This window comes from Triticum aestivum, chromosome 5B (assembly GCF_018294505.1).
Source record: "Triticum aestivum cultivar Chinese Spring chromosome 5B, IWGSC CS RefSeq v2.1, whole genome shotgun sequence".
Classification (NCBI taxonomy): Eukaryota; Viridiplantae; Streptophyta; class Magnoliopsida; order Poales; family Poaceae; genus Triticum; species Triticum aestivum.
This window is the reverse complement of record NC_057807.1, coordinates 296,782,252-296,790,452: the sequence shown is the minus strand read 5'-3', so window position 1 is coordinate 296,790,452 and position 8,201 is coordinate 296,782,252.

Here is an 8,201-nt window from a genome sequence, read left to right as displayed (position 1 = left end):
AGCCTCGCGAAAATCAGGAGAGGAAGGGCTCACAAGGGCGCCCGCGCAGCCCCCTCGCGAGGTTTGCGAGAGAGCGAGTGATCCAGACAAAAGCCAAAAACAAAGAACAAGGACAGAAGATGGCAAATAACACTAGAAGCAACTTCAATAAAGGTTCAAACAAGAGAGAACATGCCAACTGTGGAAAGCAAATGAAAAGCCGTGTCCGGCACCTAATCTAGTCTTCGACGTCTTCTCACCGGCGCGGAGCTAAGTGTTGCCACTGGGCGTGGGCGGGAGCCCTTGAGGCCCGAGGGCGGCACTCGGGAGACTCCGGGGCGTGTACAACCCCAACTCATTATTACGTGCGAGTGTCACGGGCGGCGAGCTTCACATGCACTGGGCCTTCTTCACAGGCACCGGGCCTTTCTTCGGGCGGCGAGCTTAACAGGCACCGGGCCTTCTTCACAGGCACTGGGCCTTTCTTGAGGGGTAGAAATTCCGGAGGTGCTGAATGTTCCAGGCGTTTGGGACGGGCACCCCTTCCTGAGTCTCCAGGCGCGCGGCGCCAGGCCTAGAAACATGGACAACCTTGAACGGGCCCTCCCACATGGGCGAGAGCTTATGCAGCCCTTCCTGGAGAGCAGCCGCCTGAGTACGAGGTCACCTACCTCGAGAGTCCTCGGGCGGATGTTGCGGCAGTGATACCGCCACAGCGCCTGCTAGTATCTTGCTGCCCGTAGCGTAGCTTCGCAGCGGCGTTCCTCCCCCAGCACGAGGTCCATCCCCCGCATGGCGTCCTGCTGCACCTCGTCAAAGGCTAGGACCCGTGCAGAGCGACCTGACCTCGTGAGGGAGAACCGCTTCTGCCCCATAGACGAGGAAGAATGGGGTCTTGCCAGTTGGCTTAGTGGCGGTAGTACAGATGGACCACAACACAGACTGGAGCTCGTCATACCAGCCCCTGCCGCAGGCCTCCAGCTTCTTCTTGAAGGTCCTGGTTTTGAGGCCCCTCAGGACCTCTGCGTTGGCGCGTTAGGCCTGGCCGTTACTCCGAGGGTGCGCCACTGAAGCGTAGCACATCTGCGTTCCAAGGTTAGCACAATATGTTTTGAAGAGATTGCTGGTGAACTGTGAACCGTTGTCGGTGATGATGCGGTTGGGGACCCCAAACCTGCTCACAAGGCCCTTGATGAACTTGACCGCAGAACCAGCTGGGATGGTGCGGACGGCTTCCACCTCCGCCCACTTGGTGAACTTGTCGATGGCGATGTAGAGGTAGCGGTAGCCCCCAGGCACTCGAGGAAACGGGCCCAAGATATCTAGCCCCCAGACCGTGAACGGCCATGAGAGCGGGATGGTCTGCAGGCCCTGAGCTGGCTGATGGATCTGCTTGGCATGGAATTGGTAGGCTTCACAAGACTTCACCAGCTCGATCACATCGTTGAGTGCCGTAGGCCAGTAGAACCCGCTGCGAAACGCCTTGCCGATGAGGGTCCGTGATGATGAGTGGTGTCCGCAATCTCCATCGTGTATGTTAGCCAGCAATTCCTTCCCCTGTTCCCTGGAGATGCAACATAGGGAAACATCATTTGGCCGCTTCAGATAGAGCTCACCATCTTGGATGCAGTAGGTCGTGGCCTGCCGTGTCACGCGCTCCGCGTCCTCCTCCTTCTCTGGCAGCGTCCCTTGCATCAGGTAGTTCTTGAATTCCATGGTCCAGCATCCTTCCTAAGGCTCCAGCGCCACGAGCAAGCGTGCTCCCAAGGTCGGGCCACAGGCTGGCGTTCCCGTGGCAGGTGGCTGTGGGAGTTCCTCCCGTGGTTGTGCCGTTCTTGAAAGTGACGGTGCCGCAGATGGCTTGAAGAACCGTTCCTCGAAAATGTCAGGCTCCTGAGGCAGCCGCCTGGATGCCCTCCTAGCGATGTCATCAGCCTCTTGGTTGGTGCCGCGGGGCACGTGCTGCAACTCCAGCCCCCAAAACTATTTTTCCATCCTGCGCACCTCCGCAAGATAAGCTTCCATGTGTTCGTCCTTCGGCTCGTAAACCTTGTTGAAGAAGTTGACGAGGAGCTGTGAATCGCCCTTGATGATGAGGTGCTTCACCCCCAGTGTAGCTGCAGCTTTCAAGCCTGCTATGAGGCCCTCATATTCTTCTATGTTGTTGGAGACCTTCTCACCATGCTGGAAACAAAGCTGCATGACGTAATAGAGCTTGTCCTGAGTGGGGGATATAAGCACTGCACCAGCCCCCGCGCCATGCCGCGAGAATGCTCCATCGAAGTACATGACCCAGCCATCTGGTGCCTCACTTCTTGGGGAAAGTGACCGATCCTCGCCTGCTTCGAGCCCTGGCGCCTCTGTCCATTCTGCCACAAAATCTGCAAGTGCGGCTCCCTTGACGACCCTGGTTGTGCTGAATTCCAATTGAAACTCTTGCAGCTCGATGTTCCATTCGGCGACCCTTCCAGCGGAGTTGGGGCTCCTGAGTACCCTTTCAAATGGGTAGGCCGAGACGACCTTGCAGGGGTGACCTTGAAAGTAGTGCCGTAGCTTACACGAGGCCACCAATAGCGTGAGCAAGAGCTTCTAAGGTATGGGGTATCGTGCCCTTGCATCCCGCAACACCGTGCTGACGAAGTACACCGGGTGCTCGATGAGGGTGGGTGTGCTGACGAGGTCTGTGCCCTCCGGAGGGGGAGACGCCTCCTAAGACTATGGAGCCCCAGCGCCCGGCCGCCTGGCACGGCTTCTTTAGCCCCGGGGGCATCTTCCTGCTAAGGCTGGTCTCCATCTGCCGAGGTTGTGGTCCTCGCGAAGCCTTCTTGGTTTTGCACCGTCGCAGTCGTGGCCGTGGCCGGTCGCGACACGGCCTTGACCCAGCGCTCCTCCCGAACCGCCACTAGAGCTGCGCTGGCGGAGTAGGGTGTGGCGGCGAGGTAGAGCACCAGGGGCTCGAGAGGGTGTGGTGCCACCATCACAGGAGGGCTGGTTAGATATTTCTTGAGGTCTTGAAACGCTTGGTCGGTCTCCTGTGTCCACTTGAACAAGCCCTTCTTCTTCATCAGCTTGAAGAAGGGCAGGGCGCGCTCCCTCAGCTTGGAGATGAAACGTCCTAGCGCAGTTACACGCCCGGCGAGCTTCTGCATTTCTTTGAGGGTTTGCGATGGACTCATGTCTTTGATTGCCTTGACCTTTTCCGGGTTGGCCTTGATCCCTCTGTAGGACATGAGGAAGCCCAGAAGCTGTCGGCGTTCTGGGAACGGGGGTCCCCAGACTTGCCTGCCTGCGGCCTGCGGCGTGGCTCAAGTGGGGGCCCAATGCAGCCCAGCTTCATCAGCTCAAGCTCAAGACCCTCGCGAGGGGCCAAGCCTCGCGGGGTGGACGGCAGGAAGCTTCCTCAGGAGCAGCCCCCTCAGGAAGGCTCGCGAGGAGGCGGAGAGATCAAGGCAGGGTACCTCCCGAGGACCCCGTGATGCAAGCCATGACGATTGAGACCAGGCGGGCGCCAGGCGGGCGCCAGCCTGCGTAGTGTCCTTGTTTCCCCTTCGGTGCAAAGGGGGAAAGCACAGGCCAAGGCATCAGGCAAAGGTTAATGTTTCGATGCAACAAGACCAAGACCAGCAGAACGGCAGGATGGAGGTCATCGTGGAGCCCAAGGCGGCGTCATCGTCAGAGCCTTTGGTAGCCGAAGACCGACTTTAGTCAGGATAAGTGTACCAGATTTTCCCCTTCAAAATGGCCAATTATTGGCGCCCTTCCCGCTCATTATCTGGGAAGAGGCCTAGGGCCTACCTCTATAAATAGGACTAGCCACCACAGAGTAGGGGGATATAGAGAACAGATCGATCAGAGAGAGAGAGAAAGAGAAGCGACTGAACTCACCCTAGCAGTTCATCGCACCAGCTCAAGAACAGCCCCTCGCGAGGCTATTCTCCCTTTGTATTGTTCATAATCAGCCCCTGAGGCAATCCACCACACCACACACTGGAGTAGGGTATTACACCACAATGGTGGCCTGAACCAGTATAAATCTCGTGTCCCTTGTGTATTCTTCTTTCTAGCCTAGATCCTTTGCGAGACTTAGAGACGTGAGCTGGTAGGGGAAAGATCTTCGTGCGCACCCCAGTGTTCGAACCTCAAGGGTCTGCCGGAACCCGAAATCCGACATTTGGCGCGCCGGGTAGGGGTGCACCGAAGTTCCACCTTCTGACAACCCGCTCTCCACCGACATCGTGTTTCGCCCTCATGGCGGACAACGCACCGCCCGCTCCAGCAGCCGATGCTGGCACTGGGGCCAGGGGGCTCCGAGCCTTGGCCCCCGCCCCTGCGGCAGGTGCAGTGGCCGCACAAGTTCAAGCCGGAGATGCCGCTGCGCTACAACGGTGCGACAGATCCGCTGGTTTTCCTGCTGGCGTACGAGGAGGCCATTCTCGAGGCCGGGGGCGACGACAGGGTGATGGCCAACTGGTTTCCCATGGCCCTCATCGGCGTTCCGCGCATGTGGCTGCTCCACCTACCGACGGCTTATGTGACCTCCTGGGGGGAGCTGCGCGACCTCTTCCTTGCCCATTACGCCGCGCCAGCGCCCTCGGTCGTCGTAGCTCTCCTAGGCGGCTCGCAGGCGCCACCTTCGAGCCGCCATGTCAAGCCGTTCACCCGCCAGATTGGCGCCGCCTCCAAGCGCCGAGAAACTCCCCCGGGCTGGGTGGTGCCCGAGGCCAATCTAACCTTCAACTCAAACAATCACCCATCCAACCCCACTGGTTCGGGTGCTCTCCTGATGCTGTGCACCCCCACCATCTTCCAAGTGGCTGTCACCAGGACCCTCATTGACGGTGGACTCAATGTGCTCTCTGTGGAGGCCTTTAGCCTCCTCCACGTGCCACTAGAGCGGCTTCAGCCCAACAGGCCTTTCTCGGGTGTCGGAGTCGGTTCCACTGCCTCCTTGGGGCAGATTCGCCTCCCGGTGACCTTCGGCACCTACGACAACTTCCGCAGAGAGCTGATCGACTTCGACATCGCCCCCATTGGCCTCCCCTACAATGCCATCCTCAGCTACCCGGCCTTGGCCTGGTTCATGGCAGCAACTCACCCAGTGTACAACCTCATGAAGATGCCCGGGAGTAGCGGCATCCTCACCGTGTCAGGAGGCACAGGAGATGCACTGCAGGCGCTCAAGCTTGCTTTCAAGACAGCCGCGGTGGCGCAGCCCACCACCACTGACGCCCTTGAGCCCAAGGGGGTTGCGCCGGCCAAGAAGAAGCAGCTATTCACCCAAGACAAGGCGGAAACCAAGCAGGTACCACTTGATGAGGACAGGTCCACTAACGCCGCCTTCACCATAGGCGCCAACCTCGAGCCCGAGTAGGAGGAGGCCTTGGTGAAGTTCCTGCACGCGAACAAGAAGGTGTTCGCATGGGAACCTGATCAGCTAGCAGGGGTCCCGAGGGGTGTGATTGAGCATCACCTCAATGTGTGCCCCAACGTACGCCCCATGAAGCAGAAGGCGAGGCGGCAGTCCACTGAGAAACAAGCTTTCATCGTCCAAGAGACTCGCAAGCTAGAGGCGGCAGGGGTTATTCGCGAGGTCCGCTACCCAGATTGGTTGGCTAACCCGGTTGTCGTGCCGAAAAAGGGAGGAAAGGAACGCATGTGTGTCGAATTCACCAACCTCAACAAGGCCTTCCCGTAGGATCCATTTCCGCTTCCTCGCATTGACCAGATCGTCGACTCCACCGCTGAGTCTGACCTATTGTGCTTCCTGGATGCCTTCTCAGGCTATCACCAGATCAAGATGGCGGTAGAAGACGTGGAAAAAACAGCTTTCCTGACCCCATGTTGGGTGTACTTCTATACATGTAAGCCATTTGGGTTGCGCAATGCAGGCGCGACCTTTCAGCGGCTGATGCACATCGCCTTGGGCCGGCAGCTCAGGAGGAATGTTGAGGCTTACGCCGATGACATTGTGGTGAAGTCTTGGGAGGCAAAAACCCTGATACAGGACCTGGAAGAAACCTTCGTGAGCCTCAATGAGGTGGACCTGCGGCTCAACCCAGAGAAGTGTGTGTTTGGAGTCCCCTCGGGCAAGCTCCTGGGCTTCCTCGTATCCCACAGGGGCATCGAGGCCAACCCGGAGAAGGTCAAAGCAGTCGAAGACATGAGCCCGCCGAAGACCCTCAGAGAAATGCAGAAGCTCACCGGGCGTGTGGCCGCGCTAGGACACTTCATCTCCAAGCTGGGGGAACGGGCATTGCCCTTCTTCAAGCTGATGAAGAAGAAGGGCCCCTTTGAATGGACTGAAGAGGTCGACAAGGCGTTCCAGGATCTCAAAAGGTACCTAACCAACCCTCCGGTGATGGTAGCTCCGCGTCCTTGGGAGCCCCTGGTGCTCTACCTTGCAGCCACCCCCTACTCCGCCAGCGCAGCCCTGGTGGCGGTTAGGGAAGAGTGTCGGACCAAGGCCGCAACAACCGTTCGGATCGAAGCAAAGCGGAGCCAAGAAGGCCTCGCGGAGACCGCGACCGCAGCCGAAAAGGATCAGCCGCAGCAGGGGAGCACCCCCAGAGCAGAAGAGGCCCCTCCAAGCGACCAAGCGCTGGGGGCTCCGTCGTCTCAGGAGGCACCCCAACCTCCAGAGGACGCAAGCAGCGCCAGCACTCTCAACCTCATCGAGCACCCCGTGTACTTCGTCAGCACGGTGCTACGGGACGCAAGGGCGCGGTACCCCATGCCTCAAAAACTCCTTCTCGCGCTACTGGTAGCCTCACGCAAGCTGTGGCACTACTTCCAAGGCCATCCCATCAAGGTCGTCTCAGCATACCCCTTGGAAAGGGTACTCAGGAGCCCCAACTCGGCTGGAAGAGTCGCTGAGTGGAACATCGAACTGCAAGCATTTCAGCTAGAATTCAGCACGACCAGAGTCATCAAGGGGGCCGCACTTGCAGATTTTGTGGCAGAATGGGCAGAGGCGCCAGGCCTCGAGGCTGGCGAGGACCGATCGCTTTCCCCGGGAAGCGAGGCACCGGACGGCTGGGTCATGTACTTCGACAGGGCGTTCTCCCGACATGGCGCGGGGGCCGGCGCAGTGCTCATATCTCCCACTCAAGACAAGCTCTACTATGTCGTACAACTCTGTTTCTAGCACGGAGAAAAGGTCTCCAACAACATAGCAGAGTACGAAGGCCTGATAGCAGGCCTAAAAGCCGCAATTGCCTTGGGGGTAAAGCGCCTCATCATCAAGGGCGATTCACAACTCCTCGTCAACTTCTCCAACAAGATATACGAGCTGAAGGACGAGCACATGGAAGCCTACCTTGCGGAGGTTCACAGGATGGACAAACAGTTCTGGGGGCTGGAGTTGCAGCATGTGCCTCACGGCACCAATCAAGAGGCTGATGACATCGCCAAGAGGGCATCCAGGCGGCTGCCTTAGGAGCCTGGCATCTTCGAGGAGCGACTCTTCAAGCCCTCGACGGCACCATCACTGTCAAGCACGGCGCAACCTCAGGAAGAGCTCCCTCAGCCGCCTGCCTCGGGAGCCCCGGTCTACGGCCCAGCCTCAAGGGCACGCCTGCTCCTGGCATTGGAGCCTCAGGAAGGATGCTGGATCGCAGAGCTCAGGAACTACTTGACGCAAGGGACCCTGCCGGAGAAGGAGGGCGGAGCGTGTGGCGCGGCAGGCCACGACCTACTGCATCAAGGATGGAGAGCTCTACCAGAGACGACCAAATGACGTGTCCCTACGTTGCATTTCCAGAGAGCAAGGGAAGGAGCTGTTGGCAGACATACACGATGGAGACTGTGGGCATCACTCATCATCACGGACCCTCATTGGCAAGGCATTCCGCAGCAGGTTCTATTGGCCCACGGCACTCAGTGACACTGTTGAGCTGGTGAAGGCTTGCGAGGCCTTCCAATTCCATGCCAAGCAGATCCATCAGCTGGCGGGGGGGTCTGCAGACTATACCCCTCTCATGGTCGTTCACAGTTTGGGGACTGGACATTCTGGGCCCGTTCCCTCAGGCGCCAGGGGGCTATCGCTACCTCTACGTTGCCGTGGACAAGTTCACCAAGTGGGCTGAGGTGGAAGTTGTCCGCACCATCCCAGCAGGCTCCGCAGTCAAGTTCATCAAGGGCCTCGTGAGCCGATTTGAGGTGCCTAACCGCATCATCACCGACAACAGTTTGCAATTCACCAGTGATCTCTTCAAAACGTACCG